The sequence below is a fragment of the Ischnura elegans genome, chromosome 8, assembly GCF_921293095.1.
Source record: "Ischnura elegans chromosome 8, ioIscEleg1.1, whole genome shotgun sequence".
NCBI lineage: Eukaryota > Metazoa > Arthropoda > Insecta > Odonata > Coenagrionidae > Ischnura > Ischnura elegans.
The window spans coordinates 68206991-68233342 of record NC_060253.1 but is presented as its reverse complement, the minus strand read 5'-3'; positions in this window follow the sequence as shown (position 1 = coordinate 68233342).

Below are 26352 nucleotides of genomic sequence, written 5' to 3'. Positions count from 1 at the left end.
TTTCTCGAGGAAATATGTATTCTTAAGTCAAATGCCTACTTTCTGGAATGTGTCAAAGTTTCTTGGACATAGAATAATATCCTACCTTGGTTAAGTTACGAAGGCAATCGCTAAAATTATAAATAAAATAATTCTTCTGCGCATATTAGTGTGTGAAATAAGGAAGGAGTTTTTCTATGACAAAAATTAATTTCACTTGACCCACAAGTTGGAATAATAGTTAATGATAACCGGGGATCAGTCAAATGATTTTTCCCAGCAAAATATTGGGGCTGTCACTCCACGCCGTTTGTCAGAAGTAGGAAATATGCTAATATAAACCACCTTAAAGGCCTGTTTACACGGCATATTAACACGTATGAGTTAATATGTGAAAAAATAAAAGATTTTTATGGACCGGAACGGAACGTGCTAATGCATGGACCAAATTAGAACAGTTTCCGCTTTCTGTTCATGAATTAGCATATGATGGGTGGTTAGATGATGCATTTTTGTGTTCCTTCACGAACTTATAAATTTAGACATTAACTCATATAGATTAATGCACTGCAGAAAAAGGCCTTAAGGTGGGTTTGAGTACGGCGTTGGTCTGATGCTGGATCAATTTTCTTGGACATAGAAATACGTCGCACCCAGGTGAATTTACGAGGAAAATCACTAAAATTATAACAACTATAATTATTCTGCGCAGGATAGCGTATTCGAATCAGCATCCACCAATTCTGTGCAAAAACAACCCTTTTATGTGGCAAAGACATATCGCCGATGGTGAAAATCTTTCCTTGCACCGCTGTTGTCCTTTCAAAGGGAAATTGTCGCGGAAAACTTAATTGAAGGAATGCCGGAGTGCTGAACGTGGCGATTAAGGGAGGCAAAAATGGTGTGAGAAAAGCGAAGGAAATAATTACGACGAGGATGGGGAGGGGAGTGACTTTAAAAGTGGCAAAGCCGAAGGAAGAAAAGATGGTAGACTTCACGAGCAAATCCAAGCGATGTCCCGTTTAACTGCTTCCCTCCTTTCCCGAACTCTACCAAGCTGTCTTTCCCTTTGTCTTTAACTCCTCCCCCACAACGCAGTTAAATCTCTTGCCCCTCCCTGAGGGGAATAATATGATAATAATAGGGGGCATCTCAATTCTCAATCAACTAAGATGATGGAGGAAGACCAATAATGCTCCTTTATGCGGACAGAAATAGGTCATAGAGGTCACTGCCGCCGATTCCGTCGTAGACAAATAAACATTAAATGCAAAAACCGTCTAATTTAAAGTTTAATAAATAAAAATGTTGGTTCTATCCTTTTATTGGAATTGTCTTTACTTTTTCAATAAAAGGATAAGACTTTATAGCTCTCAAAAATAGTAGTATTGAAAATATTAAATGAACGAATTTAAAGTGTAATAACAAATATGTATATGAAGAGAAAAATTAAGAACTTTAACTGATAAGATTTCATAAACTTGCATAGAGTAGGAAAAAAAGCTAGACGCCAAAGGAGATTTTATTGGCTGGTCGCTGCATAGGAATAAACATAATGCATTTACGTCATTGTGGCGAAATAGATAGGTACCTAATGTTTGTAATACCGTGAGAATCACTATTAATATAAAATGTAGCCACGTTACTTCACTAATTTTCGTGCTATCAGCAAATAGATCACAGCGATGTCCCTTCCTTTCTCGAATTCCTCCAAGCTGTCTTCCCCTTTGTCTTCAACTCCTCCCCCCCCCAACGCAGTTAAATCTCTTGCTCCTCCCTGAGGAGAATAATATGATAATGATGGGGGTCCCTCAATTCTCAAGGCGACAAACGAGCGATCAACGAAGATGACGGAGGAAGACCGATAATTCTCCTTTACTCAGATAGAATTAGGTCATAGAAGCCGCTTATGTCATTCAGCCATAATCAAATATGTACTGAGTGCAGAAACCGTCAAATTTGATGCTTCATAAATAAACCTATAGATGGATAAGAATTTCAATAGTTCAATTAGAAAGTTCAATAGAAGGATAAGTATTTCTATCTCTCCAAAATAGTAGTAGTAAAAATAGTAGGTAAAAAATTTTAAGTTTAATTTTAAAATACGAAGAAATATTTTTGAAGGGAAAATATAACAGTTCTAACTGATGAAAATTAATGAACAAGCGCACAACAGGAAAAAACCCTAAATACGAAAGGGGCTTTTTTGGGCTATTTTGGAGATTCTAGTCAATTCATAGGAAGGATATGAATGAAACGTAATGCATAAATGTCATTGTGGCGAAAATTAAATAGGTTAAGTTTGTAATATCATGAGAATCATGAGAAATATAAAACGCAACCACGTTACTTTGCTACTTTTCGAGTTATAAACGAGAAATCAATGCTGAAATAGGAATAAAATCATGTTCGGCATTTGAGAATGGCTCCAGAGTTGGCTAAATGAAGTTAATAGGGCAATACTTTTGAACATAGGCTTTGATTTCTCCACACGTTGGGTACTAATATTTTGTTTCGATATTAATCATGTAGGTATCCGTGAAAGCAAAGCTATCAGCAGCTTTCACCGATTACATTATTCTTCTGGAGAAGGTACAAAACGAAAATGAAGGTTAGGTCAGGTACTCATAAATAAATACACGACATGATGCTGAGCATAATGAATGCACTTGCATTCCTACATTTCTTCGTATCTACCAAACCAGGTTTCAGAACATAGTGCCATTTCAAAGCCGGTATCTTTTACACGCCATGATATTTTATATTAAAAATAAGTTGAAGGAAGTAGGATGGTAAAAATAGATGGATAAGAAGCACCATCTTTAACCCCTTCCACTTTGATTAGTTTTCCGAATATCGTGCTTCTATTGTCTATTTATTTTTTTCTGTGGTTCTCTTTTAAATGGTAGGTAGTGTACTGATATTTTGTAATGTGTAATCAACGTAGAACCGTGACATAAAATGTGATTATTAAACATGGATAATTCAGCTACCGCTACTCGAATAAATTCATTTTAATCCTTCCAATGCATCATGTTTCATGAAATATGAATAATTTATGTATACTATTATTATAATTATTTATATATACCACGCATTAAGGGCAGGGAAGCTACCCCGTGCATCTCAAACTTTTGTCACAGAATCGAAGTGCCATGTTTATTAACGATTAAAGCACTGCTTTTACGAAAAGCTTAAATTAATGGGATACAATAAAAAATGTTTTAACATTGCTAAGCTTTCAAAATAATTATATTGGTCCTCTAAATAGTGCTAAACTTATGAAAATCCGATGACGAGATACACTCGTCATTGCGCGATTTGGCGTCGCAAGTTCATGACGAGATACACTCGTCATTACAGCGCAAGGGGTTAAAGAAACCTTCTTAAAGGAAACGAGTTTATGCGCTTTAATGCAGGGTTAATTTTATCCGTGGCTAACTCGATATTATAAAAGGAACGTGAAGAAGAGTGACACTCCCCAAGACGGGTCGTGAGGATGGAAGGGAAAGGCTTCTTTTACCGAGAGATTTGTTCCGCCAGCCAGCTGACGGATTGCTCTTTCGCGGAGTGGGCGTAGCCGAAAGGGTTGAGGGGGAGGTTGGGTAGGGGAGGGATGGGGAGTGACGTCACCGCGCGCCGTGGGAGGGTCTATAGCGCTAATTCCCTTTTCATCCTCCGGTTCCCTTCCCTCCGCCACCTAGCAAGGATCCTATTTTTTTGCCAGGGTGCATTAATCTCTGGCTTATATTTCAGAGCGATCGCACCGCGGAATAATTACGCGGCTTGATGCAGGGATGCCAACTGAGCTAGAGCGAAGGGAAACGTCAGATGAAAAAGGGGAGGAAAAATATTTAAACGGTTTAAACTTTTTTGAGATACGAGCCCTGAGGTGATGGGAGTCGGGTTGTTAACCAGAGTGGAAGGCTGAAAATGGTTATTTATCATTTTAATAACGTACCGATGCTTTGGTTAATGCCCAGCATTGATGCGCTGTGAAAATCCTAGCTCATGCAATCCGAGCTTCTCTACCTCTCTACGCTTTATAGATTAAATTTAAAGAGTTAGTTCACCACGGGTCCTGACTGTCGCATTAATTGTTAATACTCGGGTATTTATGAATAACACGATAACCCTATATAAATTTGGCATGACCTCATTCATTGATGATATGAAGATACTTCCCGTGTTTAATTTTCCATGTTTCCTTGTTTATCATAATATTTTTAATTATGGCAGCACAAATTAAATGCTATTTGCTCATGCTGAAGCACAAAAAAAGCATTTTTGATAATTAAACAGAAGTCGGTAACGCCAAGTTGAGAATCTCCAAAGGAATGTGAGGAAATATATTAAGGTAATATTTAACTCATATTGTGTTAATTTTATTGCAAAATTGACTTTATAATAATTATTTACAAACTCAGAAAAGGTATCTAGATGAATGCCCATTTTAATATCCTTCGTTAGTAAAAAAAATGAGTATTTTACAATGTGAATTTGCATGGGAGAATGCAAAAGCCCAACCGTATTCATTGCAGAGTGGACTCAGGAGATATTAATTAAAATGCGAATTCGATCATACTGGTATCATTAAAATTTTTGAATAAACAGCACATTGACTTTTTCAGTCTTGAGTTTCCTGTCTCCTGATTTGCGCTTTACCGATTTAAATTATTTTTTGATCAGTTTCATTGCTATTGTACGTAATGAGGAAGTGCTAAGAAGCTTGGGAGAAAAGGGAAGTCTATTGTCTCCTAAAAAACCTTAAGAAGTAGACGGCATAACTTAGTTTAACCACGTGATGAGACATGATAGCCTGATGAAAACCATCGTAGGACAGGTGGAAGGGAATAAAGGCAAGGGATGGCTCCGAATTAGTTACATAGGACAGGTTATTCGCGATTCCAGCCAACTACACGCCAACTACCGGGCGAAAGTAGAATCACTGGTCCGGGTATACTTTTGCGCACGGCTCATTCAGAAAAGGTTCTTCTGAGGAGAAGTAGTGTCGTTTGCTTGCGATGGAGAATATTCCGATGACTTTTTCTCCAAGAAAAGGGGAATCTAACAAGAATTGCTGTGTGCCACAGTGTTCTTTAAGGCCTGTAGGAACACCGTAGTTCGATTTCACGAATTTCCAAAGCAAGGCGATGTTTTCTATCGCAGGAATGATTGGTGTGAGATGGAGAAGGTCGATCGACGGAATTTGTGGATCCACCGACTGAAAATCGGGAAAAAGGTGACGAAGAGTATGCTGGTGTGTTCTTTGCACTTCATAAAGAACGATTATATATTACCGGGTACGTATACATTTTTCTATTTCACTTTTTTTCTCTTAATTTGTTTCGACGTGGCTGAGATCACGTTGTGAAGTCAATGCGAATGTTAACCTCCTTGTAGTTATCTATGTTTTAACGTGTTCTTTCTCAATAGATTTTCCAGCAAGACATCGATTTTTGAAGAGATGTGCTGTCCCGTCTACGAATTTACCAATATCGTCGATAGAAAAATCTCCAGTTTGAGTACACAGACGGCATGGACGACGAGGAGAGCCAATTAAGGTAGGTATTTCAAAGGAATGTATTATTTAATCTTGTAGTTTTCAGCCGTATATTAAAAATCAAAATTCATTGATTAGCAACCATAGTTAAGGCTGAAACTAATGCGAGCATAGGTGGGCCAACTGTCTGAGTAGTAACAAGGAAGTGGTTATTAGCTGTTTTGGTTATAGAGTGCTGAACCTGCTATCTTCCTCGTATTTAGTGGTTGTGGTAGTAATTGGGACACTACATAAGTTGTGATTTTTTCGAATGAATTGTGGCTTGGAAGTGCAGCCCTATTTTTTTTATAGATGTTTAAAAACGTTGTCGAAAAATAAAAGTGCATACATCATGCAAAAGGTTGCATTATATCAGCGTGATGTGATGCAGCTATTGAAAAAAATGTATATGGATTTGAAATCTTGCAGTCCACCACCATATTTAGATATTTTAGGTTTTCAACTAGAGGCATGTAATTTAGATAAATATGGGAACAGTTAATCTTGAGTAATTGCGTGAGTAACGCTAGAGAAATTGTTAGAAAAATAAGAAATTATGGTATTTATGGTTATTCAAGAATAAAGTTTCCACTAAGGCCATACACTTGGTTGTTTACCTATTGGCCAAATTTCTATGGCATCAACTTATCGGATTGAATAAATGTTTTCATACATTATATTATCGTTTTATCTCTTATAATTTGGATAAAGATCAGTTTATATATTACTGTGGAGAACTAAATCTTCAGTCGTTTCTTTGGTCCATCTTTTACCAAATTCAGCACTGAAAGATGGTTATCATTTCATGTGCCTCACAGTAACAAACTCAGTTTTACTTACAAATGATGATCATTGAAAGCTTTTATTAATTTTATGGAATTTATACTTAAAAGTCCCTAATGCGTCATTTACCTTAAACAATGAGGAAGGGGAACAGGAAATTTTTCGTTTTGGCCTCATCTTTTTAGTTGTCTCAATTGCCCGAATTCATAGCGATTTGGAAAGAGTTTCACTGAGGACATTTGTCATTTACCATTCTTCTGTGAGGGATCTTTTCCGTGTTATTGTTTTTTACCAATGCCAAGTACTGTTTTGAATCATTGTAATCTGGTTATTTTTTATTTACTCGTAGATCCAAAGTGGAGGGTTTGTGGAGGCAGTTGCTGAGTGTGATGAGGCCGATATCCACCAGATTATTGCAAGCCCCATTGATGAGCCCACTAAAGATTTTTCGATGTAAACTAAAGAGGTTGCAGCTGCTGAGGCCCTGATATCCATTGGAAATGGAGATGTTAGGGGTGTACAATGTAGTATTGGCACTCAATGTGTGAATGAGACAAGGGATTTTGGGTGCCAGGTAACTAGTGGTGACTTTCACTCGACGGTGGCTGACATGATCGTCAGTGAGAGGAACCTATACACGATGACTGGCCTCGATTCCTTTCTGCAATTGGCCAGTTTAGTTACTTTGTTTTCGGAACTTCAGCCTGACAACATGAGGTACTTCTTAAACAACAAGTGCAAAATAATTTTATCGCTCACGAAAATGAAGCTAAACTTATCCTTTGCCGTGCTGGCACATATTTTACACATTGTATGGCAGTATATAATAATTTTTTTCATTCCATGGCTTCATCATGTACTTGTATCACATTCTTCCATATCAAGTGTAATTTTATTTTTTTTTGCATTGTTTTGCCTTCCTTAAAAAGGGGGATGAATGACATTAGTTCCATGGTGTAACTCGGCTGTTATTGAAGTCTAAATCTAGTTTGAACATTGTAAATCAGCCCAGATATTACCATCGTATAATTGTGGGGAGTTACACCACTTGGACATATTTTACTTATTGTATTGCACTGTATTATATATTTTGTCATTCTGCCTTCATTAATGTACCACAAACTTCCATATCAAGTGTATTTTTTTGCATTGTTTTGCCTTCCTTATAAAGAAGGATAAATATCATTAATTCCATTTTGCAACCTGGCTGTTATTAAAATCTAAATCTAGTTTGAACATTGTAAATCATCCAAGATATGACTATAACTGTTGGATATTACACCACTTGGGCATATTTTACTTATTGTATTGCTTTGTACTATATTTTTTTTATTCCATGGTTTCATAATGTACTTAAACCACGTACTTCCGCATCAAGTGTACCATGAATGATAATGTTGTCAATGCTAATCATGTCATTTGTATATTATCTTTGTAACATCTCCCATTTGATATCTCCGACTTCTTTGGAAAACATATATCGACTGATATAAATTTTGTTATCTTGTTTCATTTAACTCCTTCAAGACCCCAGTTGCTTGGTGTCCATGTCACCTATTTCAGTCCAGGTTTTTATAACCTCTCACCTCTTGTCCAGGTTACCTCTTTTGCATGTTAGAATGTATTTATTATGTTCTCTATGTAGCTTACTGTGAATGACATCTTTTCATTCCATACTCCTTTTGAGGGAAGAAGGTACGTATTCCATGCAGGGACAATGGGCGTACATAAAATACATGAATTTCTTTTTATCTGCGCATATTTTCTGAGAAACAGATGCCATTATGGAAAAGCATTGGTCTAACCTTTGGGGATATAATTGGTCTTAGCTAAAGGGGCTGCTGGTATCTCATGGGTCTGGGGAGGGAGGGGATAAATCCGCCTATGAGTCAGTATGTGGTTGTATTGCTGTCATCTATGATGAATTGGTGATTTCATACAGGTAGGTTAGTTCTGCAATATTTTTCAGTGGGCCCAATTTTAATCCTAAATCTGAGTATTTACATGTATAATTGCAGTCATATACGACCAGTGAATTGTTTAGGTAATACCTAACTAGCTAATTCTCTTTCGGCTTGATTATAGGTTTTGATCGAAGCTGTAACTTTATTTATTTTTTTATTCGAGGCATAGGATAGAGAATTGAAGGATATGTACCAGAGAAAGAGGTCAGTGTAGCCCAAAGTGGTCGTGGTCTATGGTTAAAACAGCTCCTCTTTAAGGTACCTGGCACAAAAGTTTTCTCCATTCAGTTATATCCCAACAAAAACAATTTTAATGTAAATTTAATTTATTTTGAAATTAGTAAGACGCTTGAAATTTCTCCTTTATGACTGCTTATTTGTTAAATTCTTTCCTTCATATTAGCTTTCTTCTGCCATAATTGTATGGTACTCTTACCACTGACTTGATGGACACTGCAACATCCACAAACTAGTAATAAATGATTGGCATTTTTTGCATTATTATTCATGAATACTAAAGGTTAAATTAATGTAGCATAAAATTATTAACCATTAATAGCTACTAATGTAACTGGGTTGTCTACGAATGGTTTCTACCTATTCCTAAACAATTCCCGCTTTGCGAGAACAATCAAACTTCCGGATCTCGATTTTTTCATCAATTGTTAGGCTAATGAGACCGTTTATTTGAAATTTTCGACCGATTATTCGAAATTTGACCGTTTCCTTGGTAAGGCCACTTGTTTGAAGAACAAGAGCCATTATTTTTAATTCACAGTCATTTCCTTGGTGAAGCCCCACAGTGATCACCAAACCCGCGTTTAAAACGCTCTCCCCTTCAAAGATATTTCGTTGGCTGCAATTTCCACCCAAATATCACACAATTTCTTAATAGGTCACAAAAACTTTGCTACTCATGTTCCTTAGAATACAATTTAGTCCGAAAACGAAGAACGGTGCCGATATGCGCAATCGAATCCACAGCAATAAGGAGAATCACGGAGATTGCAATTGAAATGTGTTGTTATTCACGAGAAGTATACCCGGACTGACGGCCATTTTGGATTATGACGTCAGCGACGACAGCGCCGCTAGTGGTGATTTGGTTTCCGAATAAAGGATTAAAAAGAGAAAAAAATATATCACTATGAAAAGGCTAGTGGATAGTGGAGCGGGATGGAGAACCAATCTTTGGATTAACAGATACAGTTCCCGGCATTATTCGATGGAAATCTTTGATATTTAATATAATGAAAGAAATTGTCCATTTCCACACTCCCGGTATCGGCTCATATGCTATTTTCGGCAATTAATGGCATTTTTGCCAAACCCTGGGTAGGTATAAATAAAGAAGCGTGCCAATGTACAAGTGATTTCATCATGCTAAACAATATTAGGATTATTGACACATGATGAAGGTCATTGTTATGCTGGACCAATAAAAAACTGATCGGCCGCTCGAATAATATTTGGAAAAAATAGAAAAATAACTGTGAAAATTACCCAAAAATTAAATCCCCTGCAGAGGAATTTAGACGGAGGGGACATGAACGTCAACTGACGGAGAGAAAAGCGAACGATCCATTCGCTTTGATGCGACGATACGGGGAAGTTGCACGGTAAATAGCCAGCTTCACACGGCGGTCCAGTGCAAGAAAAGTGGCAGAGCATAAATCATCCTTGTGTAGCGGAAGTGCACTCGCGGATCTAAAATGGCCTTCGCACGGTGCACAACTGGGACACGCGCGAGAGAGAGGGGGCTCTTCACAGCAGGCGCTGCTTCGCGGATGGGATGACCCACGGCGCACGGAATGATGGCGCTTGCACCAACTAGTGGCTAATTTTCCCAGCCGTGGCATCCACAGGCGCATTCCCCACCTTCCGAAAGGAGGCCATAGATTTTCCCATGCGAAGATTGGGCTTCCTAACTTCCTAAAGTGTCACATCCAGTTTTTGTCCGGTATGGAATGGATTACTCGCCGATAATTCTTCAAGTGAATGCATCGTTTCCCGAGCACATTAATCTTCGTGGGCTAATTTACGCGTGGATACATACACCAAAGGTTTTTTTTAGGCATAAAAGTAATAATCGAAGACGGCGAAATACCGTTGAATTAGTTACAGAAGATTCAGTTTTTCTAACGAAAGGCATCAATTATGACTTGTTAGATAGATAAACTTCCAAATGATATTGATACCGAATTCCGCCAATGTTAGCTCAAATGACTTGTACCAAAAACCGGATTCTTCAAAAAAAATATATACGCAAAAGGAAAAAATTGTTATGACGAAAAAAACCTTCAATATCCTTGACTATTTTTAGCATTCACAAATAACCTGCTATTATTACGAGATAAAAGCATTCCTACCTCAATGAAGTATCCACAGGCATAATTAGATCACGGAAAAGGGGGCATTTTTATTCAATGTTATGACTGGCCCTCCAAACCATCTGGCACATTCAGTTTTTCCAACGAAAGGCATGGATTACTCACTAATGATTATTCACGTGAATTTTATTCGTACTTGTGCGTACTAATACCTGTGTACTAAATAGCACATGGGTATAAAAACATAAAGGGAGATTTGAGCTTATAATTGGTGATGCTTTAAGACAATGCATTCGTATAAATGACGAAAAATTAGATTGGATAATAATCATTTTCAAGGCCTCTATGTCTTAGTTCCAAGACTTAATGATTGTTTAACAGCTGAATCCTAGGTCAAAGGTAAATTTTAGAGTATAATGTTCTTCGTTAATTTATGGTCATACCGGTGATTTCAGAGTTAAAAGTCCCCTCTGAAGAAAAAGAGTTTTCGATCTGTGTTTAATTATATTGAAGTACGATTGAAAGAAACATCAATGCAAGCACAAAACATTCTCATGGAATTCATTTTATAACTGGTAAGCTACACTATATATTCAACTCAAATTTTCAGCCTTACTAATATTATAATGACGGGGAAATAGCCTTAAAATTAGAGACGCATTTATTTTTCCTTTTTTTAAATCCGTAGCCTACTTCTCCAACTATTTTTGGCGAAAAATCGACAGCCATTAACCCTTTCGCAGATAAGGTAATGACGTCACGATCGACTGCCGACCGTGTTAGGGGGTCTCAACTACTCCACCCTTCCTCGCATTCACCTCGCACGGGTCGTTATTGCTTAAACTCTTGTGAGCGATTCGTTTTCTCGGTGATTCGTTCTCTCCAAACGCATTACTGAACCGAGACTATAATGATGTCACCAGCTCATGAAAAGTGAGAGATAACTTTCGCGTGCTTTTATTTGACTTTAATGAAATACGAAGGACGTTTTTTCCAACCTTCAATGGGTCATGAACAGATGACGAAGTGATTGGTTAGAAATTATTTCATTTCTAAATATTGAGTACACTTGTGGTGTCCTTTCAACGTAATCGGCTCGGCGATTGATGAATTGGTCGTGCCTGTGGAAAAGTTTTACTCTACCTCCTTCGTTGGAAGTTGCCGCCAATGACTTCCACTGACTTTTGCTTTTGTCCGGAAGCTCATCGCCTGTTTGAAAACGCTTCCCTCCTAGCGACATCTTCATTTCACCGTAAATATGGAAGACACACGGCATTAGGCCGGTATTGCACGGCGTGTGACCGAAAATGTCCCATTGAAATTTCTCAAGGAACAGTCGGGCTGCATCATCGCTGAGATAACGAGCTATGTCATGGATCAAAAGACTTCCAGAAGCCAGCATGTCTCTTCTTTTGTTTTGAATAGGAATGGACGTAATTTTCCACACTGTTTCAAACTCTAGCCCCAGTGCATTAAAGAAATTCTCATTTATGGGTATAAAGGTCAAGATATGTCATTGATGAAAACGAATTTTCTGACTACCTTTCCGCAGTGCACACTTGGCGGGAGAATCAATTGAGGCAGTGTAGTTAATGAATATTTTAAAGTTTTAAAATTGATAACTCGTATTTTGTATGAAATGAAAACATCAGAGTTATTGCTTAAGAATGTATCATGGGATAATCATGAAATGGAGTTTTTGTATGGATCGCATAGTTTTGAGCAGGTTTATGCAACTGAAATGAAATTACGCTGGCTAAAGAATTGAAAAAAATAGTCGACAGATATTAAAGGCCAAGCAATTGTTAATTTTATAAGTTTTCAGTCACACCAAGTTTTTGGAAATTGGTGTCGAAATTTAAGTTGCATGATTTTCCTCGGAAGGATAAACCCTCAAACAAACAAGAAAGCTAGAAAAATAAAACGTGGTGAAATTATTTTAAGATGGTTGCAGGAAAAACATAATATTTTTTAGTTAGGAATAAGTCATAGGATAATCATAAACTGGAATTATAGCATGGATTGTATTGTTTTGAGCAGATTTATGGTAAAAATAAAAGGCACGGTGTACTTTCCACGCTGGTTTAAATTATGTTGCTGAAATCATCATTATAGTACGTGACCACCGTGGGTGTAAGAGAAGGAGAAGAAGAAAATCACAGGGAGGAGAGGTAGAAAAAGAGTCCAAGACATGGAAGAGGGAAATGGGATGAAAGCATTGACTGAGAGGTTGCGAGATCACATCGAAAGTCGGGAGATGAGGTAACGCTGGCTAAAGGACTGAAAAAAGAGGCGATGGGTATTATAGGCCAAGTGAGGAGGGTAAGGAGGGGAGTGAGAAGATTTGAGCAAGAGAGGAGAGGGGAAAAAATTGGAATCAGATGGGATGGGATAAAAATAAATACGGGAAATGCGAGGAGGGCGCGGGGCTATCGGGGATCGATGGGTGTGGAAGGAAGCGTGGGTAAGAGGCGGCGCGGCTGAGGGGGTGGGTGCGGGAGCATGGTGGAAGGGACAGCGTGGGCGGTGGGAGAGGAATGGATCGGCTCAAGGGTCGATTCGTTCGATGGGTCGATTAATCGAAAATATTGTATCGTTCGGTCATTCGAAACTATGAATGGCAGGTGGGAAGGGACAGCGTGGGCGGTGGAAGAGGTATGGATTGGCTCAAGGTTCGATTCCAGCGAAGGTTCGATTAATCGAAAATATCATATGACTCGAGAAATCGAAAATATGAATGGCAGCAACATTAACAAAATATTATTAATATATTTTTGACTTAAGTTTTTGGACGCGTTGTAGTGTATCACGATCGGCTCAAGGCTGTCTGTTCTGATGGCTCGATCCATCGAAACCATGAATGGCAGCTAGATTAATCAAAATATTCTTAATATATTTTTGACGTACGTTTTTGTATGTGTGGTAGTGAATCACGATCGGCTCAAGGCTTGGTTTGTTGGATGAGTCAATTAATCGAAAATAGCCTACGGCTCGTTCGATGGAAACAATGAATGACATCTGTATTAATGTAAATATTGTTAATATCTTTTTGAAAATAGTTTTTGGACGTGTTGTAATGAATAACTGAATTCGCTGTCAGATATCGTCCGAATTAGACGTCCTCAGTCCAGATTGAATGCTTTTTCTATACCTTTTTTGAAAAAAAACTACGTTACCATCATTAAGGACGTGGACGAAACCCGAAAACCGCAAAAAAATCACTTTCATATTAATAGCTACATCTAGTAATTGAGAATTTAGAGTACTAAATTAAACCATACCATGAATGAAATGAAAAATCACTGATTTAGTAGAAATACGGATAATAATTGACTTTGGGTTAGAAAAAAGAAGCAATGAAACATCGAGATTTTGAATGGAGTTGTTCAGTTAAATTTTTGCCTTATGCATTGACGCAGAACAATGTAAAATCTCTACTTTCTCGTTATGTTCCAATTATTCGACTCCAAAGAAATTGTAAAATATAATTACTCTTGCTTTCATTGCTTCACATCTAAGGATCTCAGAATGGATAAATTCTGGGACGCTATCACGTATATATTTTAATATTTTCCGACATGAGATGGAATATGCGATTACGAATGAATTAGTACTGAGAGAAAGTGATTTTTTTTAACGAACGGTAAAAGTAAAACAGTGGATCCAAGTATTGCGAAAAGAAATTGCCGTGACTAGATAAAATACCACATCAAAAAAATGTTGTGTTTTTATGAGAGTGAAAAACCTTAAAAAAAACAGTGCCACAAGGCCTCGCCTCCCATTACCTATGACGAGTTAAAGAGTTTAGATTCAGATCCTGGATGGTTGAGCAGAAAACTTGTCCGTGGAACAAGGGTGGAGGCTACTGAAAAAGTTATATTTCGTTTCTTTTCCTTTTTACTAGAGAAAGAAGCCCTCAGGCCACGCTAAAACTTTCAGATAAAGGTCTAACAACTTACGAAGCAGCTACGCGATATTCCCGAAGAGGATTCCTCGTGTCTAGCAGTTTTGAGAGATATAAAATATAATTTGCTCAGCCACCAAAAATACATTCCCGTTCTCTCTAGAGTTGACACATGGACCAAGAAGAAACTCGTGAATTTAAATATATAGTTGCGGTGAGCAACTGAGAGTTAAAAGAAATTTTTTCGCAAGGGAATTAATGCTTCGAAGGTGAAAATTTCAAATTTATTTATTACAAAAGCTAATCTCTCATTACAAATCTAGTCTCTCATTACAAAAGCTAATCTCTCCCAACTCAAAATGTCATTTAAAGAAAATTGCACTATTATTAAGCGTTAAGTTACATAGTTTTCGCTGTAGACAATAATGAAGGACACTTATGATGATTAGGAGGTTCAAATAAAAATAAAAGAAAAGGGGTGCAGAAAATTTTTGTAAAGCTATTTAGCATGAGATTTAAAATGAGAAAGCATTTTCTTATTATTCATCAGCCAATAATTTTCGGGAAAATAATAGTCCATATTTTTTTCTTCACATTTAAGTAATCAAATTGACAACAAACGCACATTTTAAATGATTTGAGGGTAAAATTGATCTAAGAAAAGATCCTTACATGCCATCAGATCTTCGATTAGCCTTCTGACTATCAGCAGGGTTGTAAGTACGATTTGAAGTGATGTGATGAAGAAGATATTTCTATCAAAACCATCGATTAAAACGAGGTCACTTATATCTCATTAAAATTAAGCCATAGAACTTCTATAGAACATAGCTTTCATAAGGTCCAAACGGCCTATAACTATAAATATCGTGTGCATGTTTAAGTGACATAAAATACGGGCTACATAAATAATCAGTGTGTTAGTTACTTAAGATTTGGTATTTATACGGTTAGTGTTTTTATGTATTTGCAATAAGGTATTTCTTCTTTGGTCGATATGGTATAAAGTAATGGTTTAGGAAGGGTTTTATTAATAATCTAGAGATTTTATGAGTGTTGCTTTAACGTATTAATTTTTCCAAATTTCACATGATAACTTAATCACATGAACTCCTGATTTCCCGCATTTCTTTCAAAAAAATATTAATGCCCTGTAAAGTTTTTTTCCCTTGAATTGAAAATATGGCTTTCATGATATATAGCCGCTTTGAAAACCCTGACCGCAGTGACTAGCAATATTTGACTTCTAGTAGTTACATAAGATAGATAAGTCGATTAAGGGTTGACAATATATACTTGGCGAATTCAATCGATTCGGCTTTTACTTTGTGAAAATCCATGTTGAAATGAAAATACACAACCTTGGTAACTTTTCACCGGAAAATTATTTATTGGTACGACGCGTACCAATAAATAATGTACTTCAAGGTACCTGAGAATGACGCCTCAGCGTCGAAACGCGTCATACCAATAAATAATTTTCCAGTGAAAAGTTACCAAGTTAATGTATTTTCATATAATTGGAACTCGACATATGCATGATTGTTGACGTATCTAAGTCATCGACTGTGATTTTAAAAGGCCTTGTTTAATAACCACGAATGAATTAATTAGGTAAACGACCAGATCTCCTGACCTATCCATCTCCACATACAATATCCGCGGTATTAACCCGAACTATTACTTCCCTGCTATTCGACATGACTATGTGCGACAATGCAAGGATCTATATCTGGTGAAAACACTCGCACGAGGACTAAAAGTCACAGGTGATGAAAACTAGACTACCACTCCTATGTAGGGAAAGCTACTTGAGTCCCGTCATTCCGGTCTGTCTGCTTCTAAAGGGTAAAAGTTTCGACCGGGCGTACGAACCCACCAAACTCCCTCACCATTACGGGGTGTAGTAGCCTTCTCTCCAGCAGATGGCATCCTCCAAAACCCTAGGCACTGCCGAATCGCTTTTGGGTGGATAAGTTCGAGATTTTCTTTCTCCTCAAACTCTCCCCCCCCCCCCCACCACGAAAACTTTGGCAATAAATACGCGACGGCGTAGTGCGACCGTTCGTCGATGAATAGGGTAGTTTCCTTCATCAAAGAAAACGAAAGGCGATTGCGATTCGTTACCCACCATTAAAGTATTCATAATATACAAATTATTTTGTTTTAGAAATCCCAGTTTAGACGAATGGCAATGGTCAATTTTATCGTCATTTGAAAAAGGCCAGATTGGAGCCCACGCGATGCCGCTCCATGTGACGTCACAGGGACCTAGTTTCTATACGAATAGATAGGAGTTTTACATCGTCTGAGATTACCAATTCATGCATGAGGTACAGAGCTCGGGAAAATTTTCTTAATAATCACCTATTAAAATTGCCTTTGGTCGGAAAGTTTCCTTTGTTTGATAAGGTATTAATAATCCTTATCTAAGCCAAGCGCTACCTGCTAGTAGGGTACTCTGATACCTGCTAGCAGCCTGCATCGCAGCGGCGCACACATCCTCGCCCCAAGGTCACCTCACTTTGCGGCAGCGGGAACCAGAATGACGTCACACGGGCTTTCCCCAGCATTCATACTTAGCCGTCGAGTTTTCACGCGCTTGAAAATTTTCACTTTCCATTTAATGGCAAAAAATAGATATCGTCATTTAAAAATCTAAAAAAGTGAAATGCGTACTCCAGGAGTACCTTCCTGAAAATCCATTCTCATTTTTGTAGGCATCCGATGTTTATATGGAAGTATTTATGTATAATACTCGGGATATATATGGAATTAATACTTGAATCATCAATGCCATAAATTCATTGGGTACAGATTAAGAAACGGAGGTTATAGCATCGTTTTTGGAAGAAAATTCTTGAAAAAGCGAGCTGAATCAGTCGGACACCGTCAAAGCCTGGGAAGAAAATTGTCAATTTCAAGAAAAATTTTTTTCCCATAAAATGATTCATCGTCATCACTGGTCAACATTTCTAAGATCAGTTTGATTGAGCTTTCCAGCTCCTATGACTTTTCCATTTTACGATGTTGTCTACCAAGAGACGCTGTTTTTGTGTTTTTGAGACCTGGATGTAAGTCGGCATTAAATCGACTGAAAGGAATAAAGTAGTATGCTGTATTCTGCCTGTACTGTGTAATGCCATTCTGTTAAACAAAGGCAAAAGATATAAATTTGTGGTACAATAAGTGTACTCTCCAAAAAAACAAAATTCATCCCCGTTTATAATTCAGTATAAATTATACAGTGAAAACTCTGTTCACGGCCACTTCTAAATTACGGACACCTCTGACTTAAAGACAGTATTATAATCCCTGACTTAAGGATATGAATGATAACCATAGAACCTCTTGTATATGGACACTCATTCTACCAACGTGGATACTTTTTATGCACAATTTTGTTCTTTTACGAACACCGTCGCCATTAATGTATTACGTTATTTTGTTATGTCCAAATTATTTTCAACCATTCAGACGTGATATTTGAAATAAAGGGAATTCATTCAGCTACATTAAATTCCTACACTTTAATATTTTCGAGGTATTATAATGCGTAAAAATGAGATTTTCTTTGGCTTACCTTATCTCTGTAAAATATACAGACATTTCAATAAACGCTATTCATACATGATTACGATATCATGAATGAATTGAAAACGAGAATCGACTGATTACAATCACTCAACAGCACTTAATCACTTAAGAGTATATACGTTTTGCCACCCTTCTTTTTCTAAATAGGTTTCCATTGATGTCCGAGTAAACGTTGATCTTATTTGTTGAAGAGGTTCCGACGTGTTTTGACATCATCATCCGTAATCGGTCCTCACAAATACACTCCGGATGATTTGATACTTGGGAATCATATTTACAAAAGAGGAATATCTATTTGCGTCTTTCAAGATACTTGGCAAATATTTTCCTATCTCGTGAATGAAATCGGCCACTTAAGCAGAGCCAAAAAATCTTCTAGAAAGTGTTTCAAGGTTGATAACTCGAGATAAGGTGGAAAACATATAGACTTTCATCGATTATGTGACCTATTTACTCTTGGAAAAGTCTTTTCTATTAGTCTTTTTATTTAACAGATGACTGTTAACTTTCGTATACTTATGTTATAAAAAATGTTTCAACATCGAAGTCATCGTACGTCAGAATTAGATACTAAAAAGAGAATTTAGGAACAGAGAATTTGAATAATTTAATCCTTAGAGTTCATTTTCAATACTTTTTATGTCATGCAACAGAGTTGCACGTAACTCACTTCACTTTTAAATAATGTAATTTTACATCATTCATTTTCTGATCAATCTAAAGTAGTCCAAAGTAGCAAAATTTTTTATAGCGAAAATTATGAGTTTTTTTGTCAGAACGACTTATTTTATCACCACTGTAATGTCGATGAAGCTCAATTAGGTAAGAAAATTTCTTAATGTTCATTAAAATGACTTTATATAATTCGCTCCTCGAACCAACGTCCCGGAAAGAGGAACAGCGGAGTACGCCTCCGTGAAACTTTGCAGAAGCACCCGCACGCTTACAGGAAGTGCGAGAATTGCACTACGAAAAAGAATATTGCTTAGACTTGGAAAATTATTTTTCATGAAATTCTTGCGCATTTCCGAAATAAAAAAGAAGGTAAAAGAATTTTAAAATCCTAGAGGAAATCCTTTGATGACCTCTCGATCATACAAAAATCCCGTAAAAAGACAAAAGAAAAGGTTTTTATTTTTCAATTCATTAACAAATTACAACTTTTACAGAGTGTATCAGCATGTAGTAATATACTAGCCATACACTACACCAGGAGTGGCTTCAAAAACAAATAACCAGAATAACTGATGTTGCACAGTATGGACGATTGATTGTCATAATTTTTGTTTCGAGTGGAATTCATACATTCAGGGTAGGAGGGCCGAACAGGGTATCCGAAGGGTTCAATTAAGATGTGAGCCCACGGCCCTTCGACCGAATGGGGCTATCACTCTTCCCTTTAATAGCGCTAACAAACAAATTTTTCTTGTCCTTGCTCGGAAAATAGGGATTTTTATAATGAATGGGACATTTACTGCGAGGTTAATACATTTTTAGAGTAAAAATAAGTATCAAGGCTTGAAAAAATAGAGTAGGAGATGAATACGAGCTCGGAGAGTAAGTGAATAATAGGAACTACTTGGAAGAACCAATAAAATCAAGTCATGGTATGACTAATGACTGCGCAAATGTAAATGACTAATAACTGTGAAGGTAAGCATATGCAATTGAACCGAAGAATATGCCCTGAAAATATAGTTAACTATTTCTCCCAACCAGGGCATTCAAAATAACAATTAAAATGACTCAGAATCCTGATTCGTATTAATGACGTTGTGCCATCTTCTACGGTAAAATATTTGATCAGGAAAGACAGGAAGTAGTACAACCACAAGGAATTTTTGATCTTGGTCGGGATGGAAACCTATTACTAAAGCTAAAAAGAAGATTTACATGGTAAAATTTAACAAGACGTTTTACTGCAGTAACGAATGCATTGCTCATGTTAATTTATATAGGTTCTTCCTTTAACGGTCACGAAGAGGATAAATGGATAGATGGGAGATAAAAGTCAAGATTGTAGGAGAAAATAGGACAAAGAAAGGGGTTAGTGGAAGGGAGGGAAGAGGGACAGTGATTAGCAATTTGACAACGTTGGGAGACTCAGAAATAAAACGATGAAGAGTGAGAAACAGGGAGAGGAAGAGAGGAAAGGGAAGCTCAATAATTATCGTGGTCGGGAGATTGAATGTAGGTGTTAGGAGAAAGGGTTCCACGTTGCTAAAGAACTGAATCAGAGAGGCACACAAGAAAGAAGGGATTTATAGGAGGTAGCTACTCGAGATGTATCGAACAATGGTGAGAAATTCCAGGCATTAAAATGCACGAGAAAAATTCTCAAAAAACGAAGTTAAAAGGTATGTCCTGGTTCATAATCTTATAAAATGAAAATTAACAAATGCTCATATTTTTCATTTCCACTTTCTGATTTATCAGGTTTTTAAAGTGTATATATATTAAATATATATGCAGTTTATACATAAAGATATTTTGTTGAAAACATTACATTAAAAGCATCCAGAAAAAAAACCTGTTCACTCCACATACTGTTCATGCACTCACTGGTTTAATCCAAAGGTTGGTTTGTACAGGTGGGATAGAGCTCAATCCAGGTAGCGGCGAGAAGAGGAGGACTACGTTAGAGGGAGGCGAGAAAAAGTTCAGGGTAGAGCTCAAGAGTAATAGTAAAAGTAAACATCTCGTTTAGCGCATCCATTACAATCGATTGTTAGACTAACAGATAAATTTTTTTTTTACTTTTTTCGGGTGCATCGGAATGTTTTCCCCATGCTGTGCATTGTTACTAAGGATAACATAAAAAATTGTTGTCAAGTAACTGGGGAAAATAAATATCCTCGCTTAAAATAGGGAAAAGTAGGATGTAACATATCTACGAAAGAGTGACCACCTGGCTTTAGCGGAGAGAACATGAGGACTACGTTATAGGGAGGCGAGAAAAAGGCCGGGAGCAGCAGATTCGTTCCTCTTACATTTTTTGTTTGCAAGGGAATCCGGAGGAAAAAAATCTTTTTATCATCATCATCCCTCCACTCTACTCCCTTCGTTTCGGGACAGCGGGATGAGATTAGGATGGACGGCTAGATTGAAAGATGGAGATTTTTTTATTCGGAGAGAGAGAGAACAGAATTCCAGAATGGGGCGTTTCGGACACCAGTCGACATCGAGGGAGTGGAGAAGGATCGGAGAAAAAGGTGTTTGTGAGTGAGAGGGGAAGGGTTCGCTACCCAATGGGTCACATTGAGGGGCGGAGGAGACAGAGTCCACTTCGAAAGGGGTCACATCGGAGGGGTCCATAGTTTGCTCCTTCACCCGCGCGACCCCTATTCCGGGCGAGGGGAGTGCACCGCGCAAATGAAGTCAGAGAAAAAGAGCGTGAAATTATTCTCTGGAGAGATTGACTCGCGGAATGGGATGTTAACTGGGGTTTAAAATGAAAGTAGCAAAGATTACCAAGCTCGAGCGAAGATGTACTTTTGATGACGGCTGTTTGGTAATGAAGTTTTGCCCAAGAATAAAAACATAATCAATAAAATGAATGGCTTTCTATAGGGTGGTTTCCAATTATTTTTTATTGCCTAAATCGAGAGATTATTACTCCTGAAGTACGTATTTCACGCTTTTATATTTTAAAATGACGATATCTATTTTTCGCGATTTAATGAAAAGTGAAAAATTTCAAGCGCGCGAAAACGAGACGGCTGAGTATGAATGCTGGGAAAAGCCCTTTAAGGTCATCCTGGTTCCAGCTGCCGCCGTGTGAGGCCACCTGGGTGCGAGGCTATGAACGCCGCTACGATGCAGGCTGCTAGCTGCCTAGCATGGCGTTAGCATAGAGTACCCTGATAGCAGGTAGCTCCTAGCTTAAATAAGGATTATTAATACCCTCTCAAACGAGGGAAACTTACCGACCATAAGCAAATTTAATAGGTGATTATTACGAAATTTTTCCCCGAGCTCTGTGCTTCATGCATGCATTGGTAATCTCAGACGATGAAAAACTCCTATCTACTCTTATAGAATCTAGTTCCCTATGACGTCACGTGGAGTGGCATCGCATTGGCGCCAATCTGGCCTTTTTCAAATGAGGTGAAAATTGACCATCAATATTCGTTTAAAGTGTTATTTCTAAAAGAAATAGTGAGTAACGAATCGCAATCAATGCCTTTCGTTTTCTTTGATGAAGGAAACTACCCTGTTATACAAAAAAAAGGATGTTTTTTGAGAGGCGGCCGACGTATTTCTCCCTTCAATTCATTCCCCACTCAAGCTTAGAATTTTCTCCTCTACTTTTCCTTACTTGCATTTTGTATATTCAAGAAGCTTCGGCCAAGGATGAAAAAAGTCAATAAAATGAATGGCTATAAATTATCTATGAAAATGGATGTTTGTATATCCGAGATAGCTAGATTTCAACTCCATTTCACCGGTCACCATGGAATTACGTTTTTAAGGTATTTTTTTAAGGGAGAGGTTTTCATTTTATTGATACTATACAGTGGTTTGAAACTTTCACGGGTAAGGGCAAATATAAAAGAGAGTTCTTTTTATGTCTACAGTTTGCTACTCTAGTCGCGCGACCCCTATTACAGACGGGGAGAAGACACCACGCAAATGAAGGCGGCGACATAGACTGAAATTATTCTCGGGCGGGATTGACTTCAGGAATGAGGTGTCAACGTGGGTTCAAACTGAAAGTAGTAATGATTAAAAATTTCGATCGATGATGTGCGTGTACTGTTTGGAAATGAAGTTTTTTCCTACGTATAAAAAAATGGTCAGTAAAGAGTGGCCTACAATGTAATCCATGCTAAGGATTGGGTTCCGTGCAGCAGATCCTTGTCGTGCTTTTTAAGAATACTTTCACATATGTGGATTGGGAGTTAACCGGCTGAATAAATTGCTTCCTTTTCATTAAATTACATCTTACGTTTCATTCGTGTTTAACAATTATACATTGAGCCCCTATTTTAATTATGAAATAACTTACGCATATTTATGTAAATCACCTGTTCCAATGATAATAATAAATGTTTTTGAGTACATTAGCAATTAGTAAGTTAGTCTAAAATCTAATAATATGTCCTCAATATCAAATTTTACCTTTTGATAGCGAGTAGGTCATTCAATTTTACCCGTATAGTGAGACAAGGAAAACAGACTAATGACTGTTGTATTCTGCTAGTATCCATTGTCTGAAGAAGCGTACAATCAAACTTTATCCAAAATATATGCACTCCACATATTCAGCCTCTTTTTACAGTCTTTATATCAACTCACCAACCTGTCTGTTTGTCTGGTACAAATCTTGTAACTGAAATTTGACTCACTTCCTGTGAAGCAAAAACGCTGAAATTTTGCACACGTCTTCATTTCCGATGACAATACATGAAAATATAACTTTTTCTCTCCAACCCCCCTTTAACCACCCCCCAGTCAACCTATAGCCCCCCAAAACATGTTTTTGATCAAAGAAGTTCCAAATGGTCGATTTTCGTGTTTTGCGACCACAGTAAAAGTTATCCACCATAAAATTTCCCATCGACTCAGCCCTAGCTTGTGGGATTCGTCTTGCTTTACTCGGCGAGACCCCCGCTTTCGAAAATTTTTCAAAGTCCCTCCGTCGTCTCGGGTCCGGCTTCGGACTTGGAAAAATTTCGTCCGAATTCCGTCGTCCCAGGTCCGGACTCTGGACTTTGAAATTTTTCGGCACTTAGATTTTTTTCGAAAATCGTCAAAAAATTTTTCTTCCCTTCGAGCGCCTGCAGATTCGTAGTAATAAATATAGTGACTTTTTTAATACGTCACTTTTGGTTTTTCGGGGTCACTGAGTTTTTTTGCTTTGTGTCATATATAAACGTTGCTCATCCCCTGTAATCTAAATATAAAGGCTGGTTTAAAAAAAATTTTTTTTTATAAGAGCTTATTCCTACGTATTTTACAAGCTACCTCATATATATAGAATGAAATTTCGCCGTCAATAATCACTCATTAGTGCCATAATGGTGACATGAGTATAGACACCCTGGTCACAAATAAGAATACTGATCATTATTTGAACTTGTTAAGCTCATTTGGTCTAATTGGTATTATTACTCAGCTAACTAGGGTAACGAATATTTCCGCCACATGTGTAGATCATGTATTTTTTAGATTTTCAATTTCTTATAAGTATACGCTTTTACCAGATGTTTTACCAGATTATTATATTTGATGAATGTGGACGAATGCTATGCTTGAGGTAATAACGACGGATAGTTGGATGGCCGAAAGCATTCCGACCATAATTTTTAAAAATATCTGGAGTTTATGCTGCAGTGCAAATATAACATCAACATTTTATGAGATTATGAATAATTTTGTCAGGGCTATTTTCGGTTGTCGCCCCTGACATCATGTCTTTCGCAAGCCATTTCGATAGAATCACTAGCATTAAACTATCTCTGTAAAAGTTCCATTACATCCTCCGCCTGAAGTTATTATCGACCGAAGTCTTAACAATCACAGCAGAGAAGATAGTGTCCACTTTCCAAGCAGTATATGGTGATTGAAGTGGTCCCTATCCTCAGATATCACACTAAAACACACACCTAGGAAAATTACACTTATACCCGGAATTCAGAATTAATTTCTCAGTTGAAATTGATCATATTCATAATGAAATGCTATGGTAATGTTTTCGTCTGCAATTGAACTTCAACCTTTATTTAATTTATTTTCAGTGCTACAAAGGTGGTGAAATTGGTATTTTGTTCCTTTTTTTAAAGATTGAATTATTTATTTTGAAATGACTTTATGGCATCGCTCACTATCTAGAGCCTTACACATGACTTCCATGCATTAATTACATGTATATTTGATCTGTTTCACTTTTGAAGCGTAATTAATGAAAACTATTTCTATTTTCAGGTGAGTGCCATCTATATACCATCACCAGAGGTTGAATATTTTCCTGACAAGTGAGTTGCAGTATATCTACGTAAAATTAAGCATCGATCAATCGTAGAGTAAAACATTATATAAAGGGTAAAAATATGTATTCTATAGCTTCCTTTGAAATTTAAGAAGCACAAAATTAATTTTGAGATGTCTTTTATTTTTGCTCGTGGTAATCTGGAATAAGGAAAGATTTGTCTTGTTGTCCAAGGCTAAGTGACAATTGAATACATTGGAAGGTAATAGTTGATGAATGAAGGGATAAATTGATTTCTGACACTTCTGCGTATTTTTTGCAATATATGTTTGTGTGTACGCTCACAACGCAATCGTTTTAAAATCTATCATGCCTCAGAATAAATTTAATATTCTTCAGAGAAAGTAGTCGGTACAATATTCTAAGGTTTCTCCCCTTGTTGGTTAGCATGGAGTTACTTTGAGGGTATCTCACTTGCAATCCTTGTACTAACTTGTACGATGAACATGTAACGCTGTGACGGGATCCGTGGAACTCTCCAGCACTTTTCATTTAAGGATGAATCGGTTCACGAACACATTATTAACTGAGAGGTCCATTCCATCCATTATAAAGGTGTAACATGTCATTTAAAGAAGTTCCCTATAACATTTTTTACGAAACATTTACAAGTCCAATTAGCATATTACATGTAACAATTTGTAATAACACCAAATATCCTGTTATATCGTGTGAGAAACAAAAAAAAATGTTTCAAAATACGATATTTTGTTTTATAACACAATATTACATGAAATGTGTTACACGGATTTGTAACTTTTTGGTAAAACATGTTACATGTAACTTGTTTTATATAACATGTTACACCGTGCAAACGCACATTTAGGTTTCTTGGTTCGTTGACTGTTTGTTACTTATACCACCTTGGTTTTGATGAGTTATCATTACCACCAGGCGCAAATTATTATCTCGCATTATGTACATACATGATAATAATTATTTATGTTGTTAATTTAGGTATCATAAATAATATTTACGCCTGATGATGATAATTACTGATCGAAACCCGGGTCGCTCTATGTAAAAAAGTGGTGGCATAAGTAAAAGTTAACTAAATAAGTAACCTTAACCCAGAGATACTTCAGGTAGAAATCAAATTTCAAGATTTTTCATTTTGAAAACATGCAAATTTTGCACTAAATCATGTGTATCGTGGTAGCTAAATATTTCGTCATTAAAATTTACACCACAAAGTTATGCATAGTTTTAATATGCCCTATATAGGGCTGAAAATTTATACATTTTTAATGTTGCTTAGAAGC